The sequence below is a fragment of the Triticum urartu genome, chromosome 7 (assembly GCF_003073215.2).
Source record: "Triticum urartu cultivar G1812 chromosome 7, Tu2.1, whole genome shotgun sequence".
Classification (NCBI taxonomy): Eukaryota; Viridiplantae; Streptophyta; class Magnoliopsida; order Poales; family Poaceae; genus Triticum; species Triticum urartu.
The window spans coordinates 362,980,707-362,990,497 of NC_053028.1; positions in this window are offsets into that span (position 1 = coordinate 362,980,707).

Sequence of the window (9,791 nt, forward strand, 5' to 3'; positions counted from 1 at the left end):
TCCAGGGAGGTTGTGGGTTCGAGTCCCAGGCGCCCTAGTTTTTGCTCTGTTTCTTTTCTTTTCCTTTACTGTTGCGCGCGCACACACACACTTAGCGCTCACTTGGGCCAAGTCCTCCTGGGCCGCTGCAATCCGGCCCGTTCTTATTTTTTCCCCAGTTTGTATTTTGGTTTTTTCCAATGCATTCTAATTTACTGAAATGCCACTGTTTTGCATTGTTAATAACTAGATATGCATGCATCCAAATTAAACAAACTATATGTGTAAAATGCTTAGAGTTTCATCTAGTTTCATCATATGAAACTTTCATCCATGTTAAAATGTTTAAATTTGTTGTTTGCATTAATTTGCATAAATGTCATGCTAAAATGGTTTATTTCATAACTAATTAACCGTAGCTCCGAATTATATAAATTATATATGTAAATGGGGTAGAAAAATGCCTAGTTTAACATGGTTCACTTTCTTTGCATGTTTAACAACTCTAAAATATGGCTTAGGGCAGAACAGTACAAAATCTATAATATGCTCATGGGGTTTTACCGGAATTGTTGTTCGTTGCTTCCGGACTCATTTAAACTTGACTAGATAGGTAGTTTTACTTTGCTTCACCCTCTTGCCATGCTAACAACATTTATTCTTGTTGGGTACATAAACGAGATCGAACTAAACAACTTGAATGTGGTGTTTCATCAATATGCAACTCGTTGCATATTGAGCTCCATTTAATTTGTAGGATTGCTTGTGCACTTTGCCAATGCCATGCCTCATTAAACCGGACATGCATCATACTTGTTGTGCATCATGCCATGATTTTTTGGTGGTTATTTACTATGTTGTGTGCTTCTTTCCGGTGTTGCTTCTTTGGGTTGGTTCCGATAACATCTTGTTGTGAGGATTCGTTCGACTACGTCCGTTTATCTTCTTCATGGACTCGTTCTTCTTCCTTGCGGGATTTCAGGCAAGATGACCATACCCTCGAAATCACGTCTATCTTTGCTTGCTAGTTGCTCGCTCTTTTTGCTATGCCTATGCTGCGATACCTACCACTTGCTTATGATGCCTCCCATATTGTTAAGCCAAGCCTCTAACCCACCTTTTCCTAGCAAACCGTTGTTTGGCTATGTTACCGCTTTGCTCAGCCCCTCTTATAGCGTTGTTAGTTGCAGGTGAAGATTGAAGTTTGTTCCTTGTTGGAACATGGAGATGTTGTTCCTTCTTGGAACATGTTTACTTGTTGGGATATCACAATACCTCTTATTTAATTAATGCATCTATATACTTGGTAAAGGGTGGAAGGCTCAGCCTTATGCCTGGTGTTTTGTTCCACTCTTGCCGCCCTAGTTTCCGTCATATTGGTGTTATGTTCCCGGATTTTGCGTTCCTTACGCGGTTGGGTTATAATGGGAACCCCTTGACAGTTCGCCTTGAATAAAACTCCTCCAGCAAGGCCCAACATTGGTTTTACCATTCGCCACCTAGCCTTTTCTTTCCCTTGGGTTCTGCAGACTCAAGGGTCATCATTATTTTAACCCCTCCCCCCCCCGAGCCAGTGCTCCTCTGAGTGTTGGTCTAAACTAGAGCCCCTTGCAGCGCCACCTCGGGGAAACTCGAGGGCTGGTTTTAGTTGTATGGACTGCTCATCTGAGTGTGCCCTGAGAACGAGATATGTGCAGCTCCTATCGGGATTTGTCGGCACATTCGGGCGGTGTTGCTGGACTTGTTTTACCATTGTCGAGGATGTCTTGTAACCGGGATTCCGAGCCTGATCGGGTCTTCCCGCTAGAAGGAATATCCTTCGTTGACCGTGAGAGCTTGTGATGCGGTAAGTTGGGACACCCCTGTAGGGATTTGAACTCTCGAAAGCTGTGCCCGCGGTTATGGGCAGACGGGAATTTGTTAATGTCCGGTTGTAGAAAACCTGAAGTTGATTTTAATTAAAACACATCAACCGCGTGTGTTACCGTGATGGTCTCTTCTCGGCGGGGTCCGGGAAGTGAACACGGTGTTGGAGTTATGCTTGACGTAGGTTGTTCTAGGATCACTTCTTGATCATAGTTGTTTGACCGTGCTTTGCCTTCTCTTCTCGCTCTCATTTGCGTATGTTAGCCACCATATATGCTAGTAGCTTGCTGCAGCTCCACCTCATACCTTTTACCTTACCTATGAGCTTAAATAGTCTTGATCGCGAGGGTGTGAGATTGTTGAGTCCCCGTGACTCACAGATACTTCCAAAACCAGCTTGTAGGTGCCGATGTTACCGAGAAGGTGTCGCAACCAAGCTCAAGGAGGAGCTCGATGAAGATCTTGTCCTTTATGTTGTTCCATTTCCAGTTGATCAGTAGTGGAGCCCAGTCGGGGCGATCGGGGATCTGTGTAGCTTTTGGGGTAGTCTTCTTTTGTTTTGGTTCCGTAGTCGGACCTTGATTGTATCTGGTTGATGTAATGCTTTATTCATGTAATTGTGTGAAGTGGCGATTGTAAGCCAACTATGTATCTTTTTCCCTTATGTATTACATGGGTTGTGTGAAGATTAGCTCACTTGCGACATTGCTTTCAATGCGGTTTGCCTCTAAGTCGTGCTTCGACACGTGGGAGATATAGCCGCATCGAGGGCGTTACAGATATATGCCAACCCAACAAACACCTTCGGAGATACCTTTAGAGCATCTTTATAAACACAAGGCATTCATCTGGTATCCGGGAGTTGCATAATCTCATAGTTGAAGGAATATGTATTTGACATGAAGAAAGCAATAGCAATAAAACTGCATGATCAATATGCTACGCTAACGGATGGGTCTTGTCCATCACATCATTCTCCTAATGATGTGATCCCATTCATAAAATGACAATACATGTCTATGGTTAGGAAACTTAACCATCTTTGATTAACAACCTAGTCTAGTAGAGGCTTACTAGGGACATAGTGTTTTGTCTATGTATCCACACATGTATCAAATTTTCGGTTAATACAATTCTAGCATGAATAATCAACATTTATCATGATATAAGGAAATATAAAATAACAACTTTATTATTGCCTCTAGGGCATATTTCCTTCAGTTGGGGCCGCGTCACTTCACCCTCCCCTCTTCGCCTTCGCTCCTAAGATGCCGGGCGTGTCGTGGGCCCGGGGGCTACTGCAGGCGTTCTGGGACCGGGGGTACCCAGACCCGTCTGCCTACGGCCCAGCGCATGGCTCCATCGACGGCCCGACATGGCCCAGCACCAAGAATTCATGAGGAAGGCCCTTGCGAGGGGCCCCGCCTCACGAGCCAAACGGCATCAAGGCCTCCCGACGAGCGGCCTCCCGAGGCTGCCTCCCAAGGAGCGGATATCTCTAGGATTGCACCCACCTCGCGAGGCGCGCGATAACATGATCCATGACGACCAGGACCAGGAGGGCGCCAGCGCCAGCGGGCGCAGGAGAGGATAGTTTCCTCTTTGGTGCTAGAAGGACAAAGCCATTATGCGTGTTCCCAAGGAATCCCCAAAGCTTACGTCTTCGGTGCAACAAGACCAAGACCACTGGCTCGGCAAGACGAAGGTCATCACCGAGCTCACCAGCGCGTCATCACGAGAAGCTCTGCAGGAAAATACCACCTTTAGTCAGGATAGGGTGAACTATTGTCCCCCTTCGAATTTGGCTGTTGTGGTATACCTTCCCGCCTAAGCCATGAGGGAAGAGGATCGGGGCCAGTATATATATAGGCTAGTCTCCACCATAGAGAGGGATCGAATCCATTCACCCACCAGAGCCCTTGCAAGGCCGCTCAACCATTGTACTAGTTCATCTTCATCCTCCTCGCGAGGCAATCCGCCACAAAGCAGGAGTATGGTTTTACACCGCAAGGTGGCCTGAACCTGGGTAAGCCACTGTGTCCGATTCTTCTCCCTTCTTGGATGAGCACGATGGAGCATTGCCATGAGATAGCGAGCATCAAGCGGTAGCATAGCGAGGTTCTTCGTGCGCACCCCAGAGTTCGAACCTTTCTTGGGTCCACGGAGCCCTGATTCCGACAGTGGTTGATCTGTCGGAGGCCTCACTGTACAACATCATCCACTCCAGCTGCCTTGCCCTAGAGCGCTTGCTGCTTGTTTTTGGAGAAGAAAATTGTATCTGTTGTCTCCAAATAAAGTCGCCTCACCTTGTAAGCATTGGAATTTGTTTTAAAGGATAGGAACTCATCATCGAAGATGCCCCTTCACTTCAAAGGTAGCTCCTTGATTATTGTTATGCACCTTTGCAAATAACTGTGAAATCTGAGCGTAAACTGGAGACCTTGGGTGTAATTCGTGATCCGTTTAAAGGTTAAAAGATGGTGTTTGGCTGTACACTTGTTTAGGGCAGAGGCGGCTTGGATATGTCCTCTTTACACAATTTTTAAATGGTAGAGGTGCTAGAATTGACCCTCATTCGTAGGGTAGAGGTGGCTTGCAGTGGGCTAGCAGTGATGATGAGAATGGATCAATGGAGGAGGGGTGGAGAGAAGAGCTAGGGTAACGAATTTTGCTTGGCCCTCATATTGGGAGTCATGATTGAATTAAAAGGTGGGGAAGATGATTCGTGCTAGGAAATAAATAATTATGCCATCTGGTACCGACCTTGTCGATCAATTTGTGATGCAGAGCATCCTATGATCATCCCCATGTACACTACGACTACTCCCCATGCCCCAAGAGGACATACGATGAGACCTCAACCATACGCCATTTTACGCAAGCTGAACTCGCTCCTCTCCGAACCATCACTTTCCACATATGAGACATGGCTACTACCTCAAATATATGTGCTATGCATGACAAGGAACAAAGAGGAAGACCATGGACAAGACAGCGAGGACACCAAGTGCGCAGAACAAGAGGAAGAGCTGCCAGGAAGCATCAGCTCCCGGACGTCCGACAGTCACCGGACATCTGACGCCTGGAGTCCACACCAGCCAGATGGACCAGTCGACGAAAGCTACAGCGGTCGTACGACCGACCAAGGCCGGACGTCCTACGACCATCAGCCACCGGACGACCGACATCGTCCGAAAATCCGACGATGGCTATCCCGAACCAAAACACCGGACGTCCGACAAGTACCGGACGACCGAACCCTCATGAGCCACCGGACATCTGGTACCTATTAGACGACCGATGCCTGTCTGTGTGTAGAGTATCGGGCCGAGGCCCATTTATCCCCCACTTACCCCTTCATGGCCCTAGACTATATATACTCCTCCACCTCCTCCTAGTTAGGGTTAGCAAAGGATTATCTCATTTTGTGAGAGAGCTTTGATCATCCACTTGGTTACCTTCTCCTCAGAGATCGCGCCTCCTTGGAGAAGATCCCCCAAGCGGATTCAAGACCCCTTCATGGAAAGAACTCAAGACCTCCTCACGGAGAAGAACCGGTTACCCTTTGTATCGTCCTTTGTTGATCGCGGATCTTGTATCTCCTCTCGTGTTTCGAGGATCTAGCATATGTGTGACTACATCTCGTTGGTTTGAGTGTTTCTCTTGTGTTTTCCCTCGTGTTTCCCCTCATGTTCCTCGTTGGTATCCGCTCCTTTCGTGAAAGATCGGCCGTCTAGGGTTCCACCCTACATCAATTTGTTTCTGCCACATGCTAAGGAAATAATTAGGATAGGAAGGGATGCTACAAACAGGAGGCCAAGTACCGGTCGAGGGTGGAAAACTGATGGAAAATCTAGCAAAGATTTAATTTGTTGCTATAAATAATAAACAGATATGTTGATGCGGTAGGATGCATGTGCTGGGGATTTGTAATGACATGGCATGTTGCATGGCATAGGTAGTGAAGTGAGATGTGTGAATGTTGATTGTGAGGTGGATAGCTTGCATGTCAATAGAAATAAGATAGTGGGCATGAAGTATTTACATATTATAGAATTTTTTTGGAAAAGGTTCTAAATTAGCCGGATGATTTATTGGCTTTGTCAGCCATCTCCGGTGTTGTCTGATCCTACGCGATCATGTGGTGCGAGCGCATGTGTGCCCCCACGTGAAGCCAGCCCACTATCGCCAAGTTCGTGATCGGTGTTGGCCCCCTATGACTACTTTTCTTAGACGATCCTTTTACACTTCGCACGCAATGCATGCTTGGTCAGGTAGCAAAACATGCAAAACATGGAATGTCCATCTTCTGGATGATTGATCATGGGTGTTGGTTACATTTGGTACTAGAAATATAGAAAGTTGATGGAGTCCATGTTGTTTGGATGTAGCGCTACAAGTAACACGTTGTGAATACCATCAATGCAGCCATGTCATCATCTCAACAGTGCCATGACAATAAAACACGTTGTCGCATCATCGTTGAAGCAGTCGGACCTCTGTCGTAGCATCACCGCAGTTGTCGAAGCACTATGCTGCATCGCCACGCCGGTAAAGCATGTTGTCGTATCATCATCGCGACCATTGAAGTACCCTGCTACCCGTGATCTGCGTTGGGATTTTCCCCGAAGTGGAGAGGAGATGCAGCATAGTAGACATAAGTATTTCCCTCAGTGAGAACCAAGGTATCAATTCAGTAGGAGAATCTCACAAAGCCTCGTGAAGAACACCTGCACACACAAAAGTAAATACTTGCACCCAACATGGGCAAGAGGGTTTTCAATCCCCTTGAACTCGTTACTTGCAAGGAACAAATCTTGTATAGGTAGATAGATAAATTGCAAAACAAAATAAAAGATCAAAAATTGCAACAAGAATATTTTGGGATTTTATATATATGATAAAAGTAGACTAGGGGCCATAGTTTTCATTAGAGGCTTCTCTCTCGAGCACATAACATATGGTGGCTGAACAAATTACTGTTGGGCAATTAATAGACAAGTGCATAGTTGTGACAATTTTCAAGGCAATGATCATGTATACAGGCATCACACCCGAGACAAGTAGATCCACTCCTACCTGCATCCACTACTATTACTCCACCCATCGACCGGTATCTAGCATGCATCTAGAGTATTAAGTTCATGAAATCATAGTAACACCATAAGCAAGATGACATGATGTAAACAAAGTAAACCCAATCAATACAAATAAACCCAGTCATTTTACCCTTAATGGCCACAATACAAATATGTGTCTTGTCCCCTACTGTCACTGGGATATAGAGCACCTTAAGATTGAACCCATTATAAAGCACCTATCCCACTAAAGATAAATCAATCTATTTGAGCAAACCAAACGGATAGAACGAAGAGAAATACAATGCTATAACAATCATGCATAATAAAGTTCAGAAAATACTCCATTACTTATCATAAATATTCATATCATAAACCCAATATTCATCGAATCCCAACAAACACACCGCAAAATAAGATTACATCAGATAGAACTCCAAGAACATCGAGGAGAACATTATATTGAAGATCAAAGAGAGAGAAGAAGCCATCTAGGTACTTCCTATGGATCCGTGGGTCTATGGTGTATAAGCCCTCCATTACTCATGCATCATCGGAGGGCGGCAAGGATGATGAAGAAGCCCTCCATGATCAATACCGACAGAGTACCGAAAAAGGCCTCCAGATGGGATCACAGAAGAACAAAAACTTGCGGCGATGAAAAAGGTGTTTTGGGTGGATCTCTATTGGTTTCCCGACTTTAGAGAATTTATAGAGGTGGAATTAGGTCAGGTGTAACCAAGAGGGCCCACAAGGCAACAGGGCGCCTGTCAGCGTCCTGGGAACGGGGCTACCCAGACTTGCCTGCCTGCAGCCCATGGCGTGGCTCCACCAGCGGCCTGGTACGGCCCAGCATCTGCGGCAACAACTCAAGACCCTAGTGAGGGTCCATGCCTCACGAGGCGGGCAACGCCAAGACCTCCCTGGGGGCAGCCTCACTAGGCTAGCTCCCGAGGAGCGGAGATATCTATGCAAGGGGCACCTCGCGAGGTTCACGTGACGAGAGCCATGACAACCAAGGCCAGGCGGGTGCCAGCGGGCGCAGTGTACCAGTTTCCTCTTTGGTGCGAAAGAGGCAGACATAGGCGAGGATTCCCGAGGCATCAGGAAAAGGTTTCCTTATCGGTGCAACTAGACCAAGGCCAGCGGGAAGGCAGGACGGAGGTCACCGCGGAGCCCACAGCAGCGTCACCACCAGAGTCTTTGGCAGGCGAAGACCACCTTTTGTCAGGATAGCTTGTACAAGTTGTCCCCCTTCAAACCTGTCGTTGTTGGATCCCTTCCCGCCTAACATTTGGGAAGAGGACCGGGGCCTCTATAAATAGGGCTAGCCACCACCATCGCAAGGGACGGATCATTCGGACCATCCTCACACACACCAGCTCATCGAGCTCAAGAACACCTCTCCTCAGGAGGCAGTTCATCCATTGTACTAGTTCATCCCTAGCCCAGGAGGCAATCCATCACCACCACACTGGAGTAGGGTATTACACCACAACGGTGGCCTGAACCAGTATAAACCTCTGTGTCCCGTGTTCCTTGGGTTCGTAGAGCTAGGCCGTGGGATTGACGAGCGAGCGAGCTAGAGAGGAGGAATACTTCATGTACACCCCAGTGTTCGAACCTCAAGGGTTAGCCGAAACCCACGAATCCGACATTTGGCGCGCCAGGTAGGGGTGCGCCAAACCTTCGCCTCTCCGCTTGCTTCGTCCTGCTCCCATGGCAGACGCCACTCCTCTGATTGGGCCGGCGGGCACTTGTGGATGCGTCGCGGGCATCCGGGACTTCACCCTCGCTTTGCGGCAAGTGTGGTGGCCACGCAAGTTCAAGCCAGAGATGTCGCCTCGCTATGACAGCACGGCAGATCTAGCGGCCTTCCTGTAGGCGTACGAGGAGGCCGTTCTCGAAGCCGGAGGCGACGGCCAGGTCATGGCCAACTGGTTCCCCATGGCCCTGGTCAGCGTGTCGCGCGCCTGGCAAGTCAGTCTGCTAGGATCCTCAGTAGCCTCATGGGAGGAGCTGTGCGGTCTCTTCACCGCGCGCTTCGCGGCACAGGCGCCCCCTGCCGTGGCAGCCCTCCTTGGTGGTTCGCGGGCGTCACCCTCGGATCGCCACACCAAGCAGTTCGTCCGCCAGATGGGCGTTGCACGTGTGCAGCAGGGGGCTCCCTCAGGATGTGCGGCGCCCCAGGCCGACCTCACCTTCAGCTCGGAGGACCACTGATGAGGACATCAATACCATTGTTACACCCACAACCCCTACTGTTACATATACTGGACCAATTACTAGAGCTCGCGCACGCCAATTAAATTACCAGGTACTTTCGTTTCTTGGTAATGATTCTAATGTAGATTATGATGCTGCCTAAATTGGATACATTTGTTTTGCTTACAAATGAAGGGCCTAGCTTGGAGAAGGATGAACATTGGAGCAAGAACACGCATGGAGTTGATGGCATGCGCAAGGGGATCAAGAACGGAGTTACAAGTGATGATTTCAGGACTTTGAAGCCGCCATAAGGAGTGCATGAAGCCTTGGGCGAAATATACAAGATGCCACTTCATAATATTCGTCCATAGGCTATTCTAGGTGCTGCGTCACCTTAATAATGGGCCAGGCCCATGTAATTTCGAAATACTTAAGTATAGGCTATTTTTAGAGTCCGTATGTGTGGGGAAACAAGAGTTAGGGTTGGTTTCGGACCCCACCCTCAAGGGCCACGAAATTCCCCCCTCTTCCTCCATATATACAGCCCTTAGGGCGTCGTTTAGACTTTGGGTTTTGTTTAGATTAAAAGTTCGCCATAGCTGCAACTTCGCGTACTTCGTTTGTGTCCAACGACCAGACCAAGACGTCACAGAACCCCAC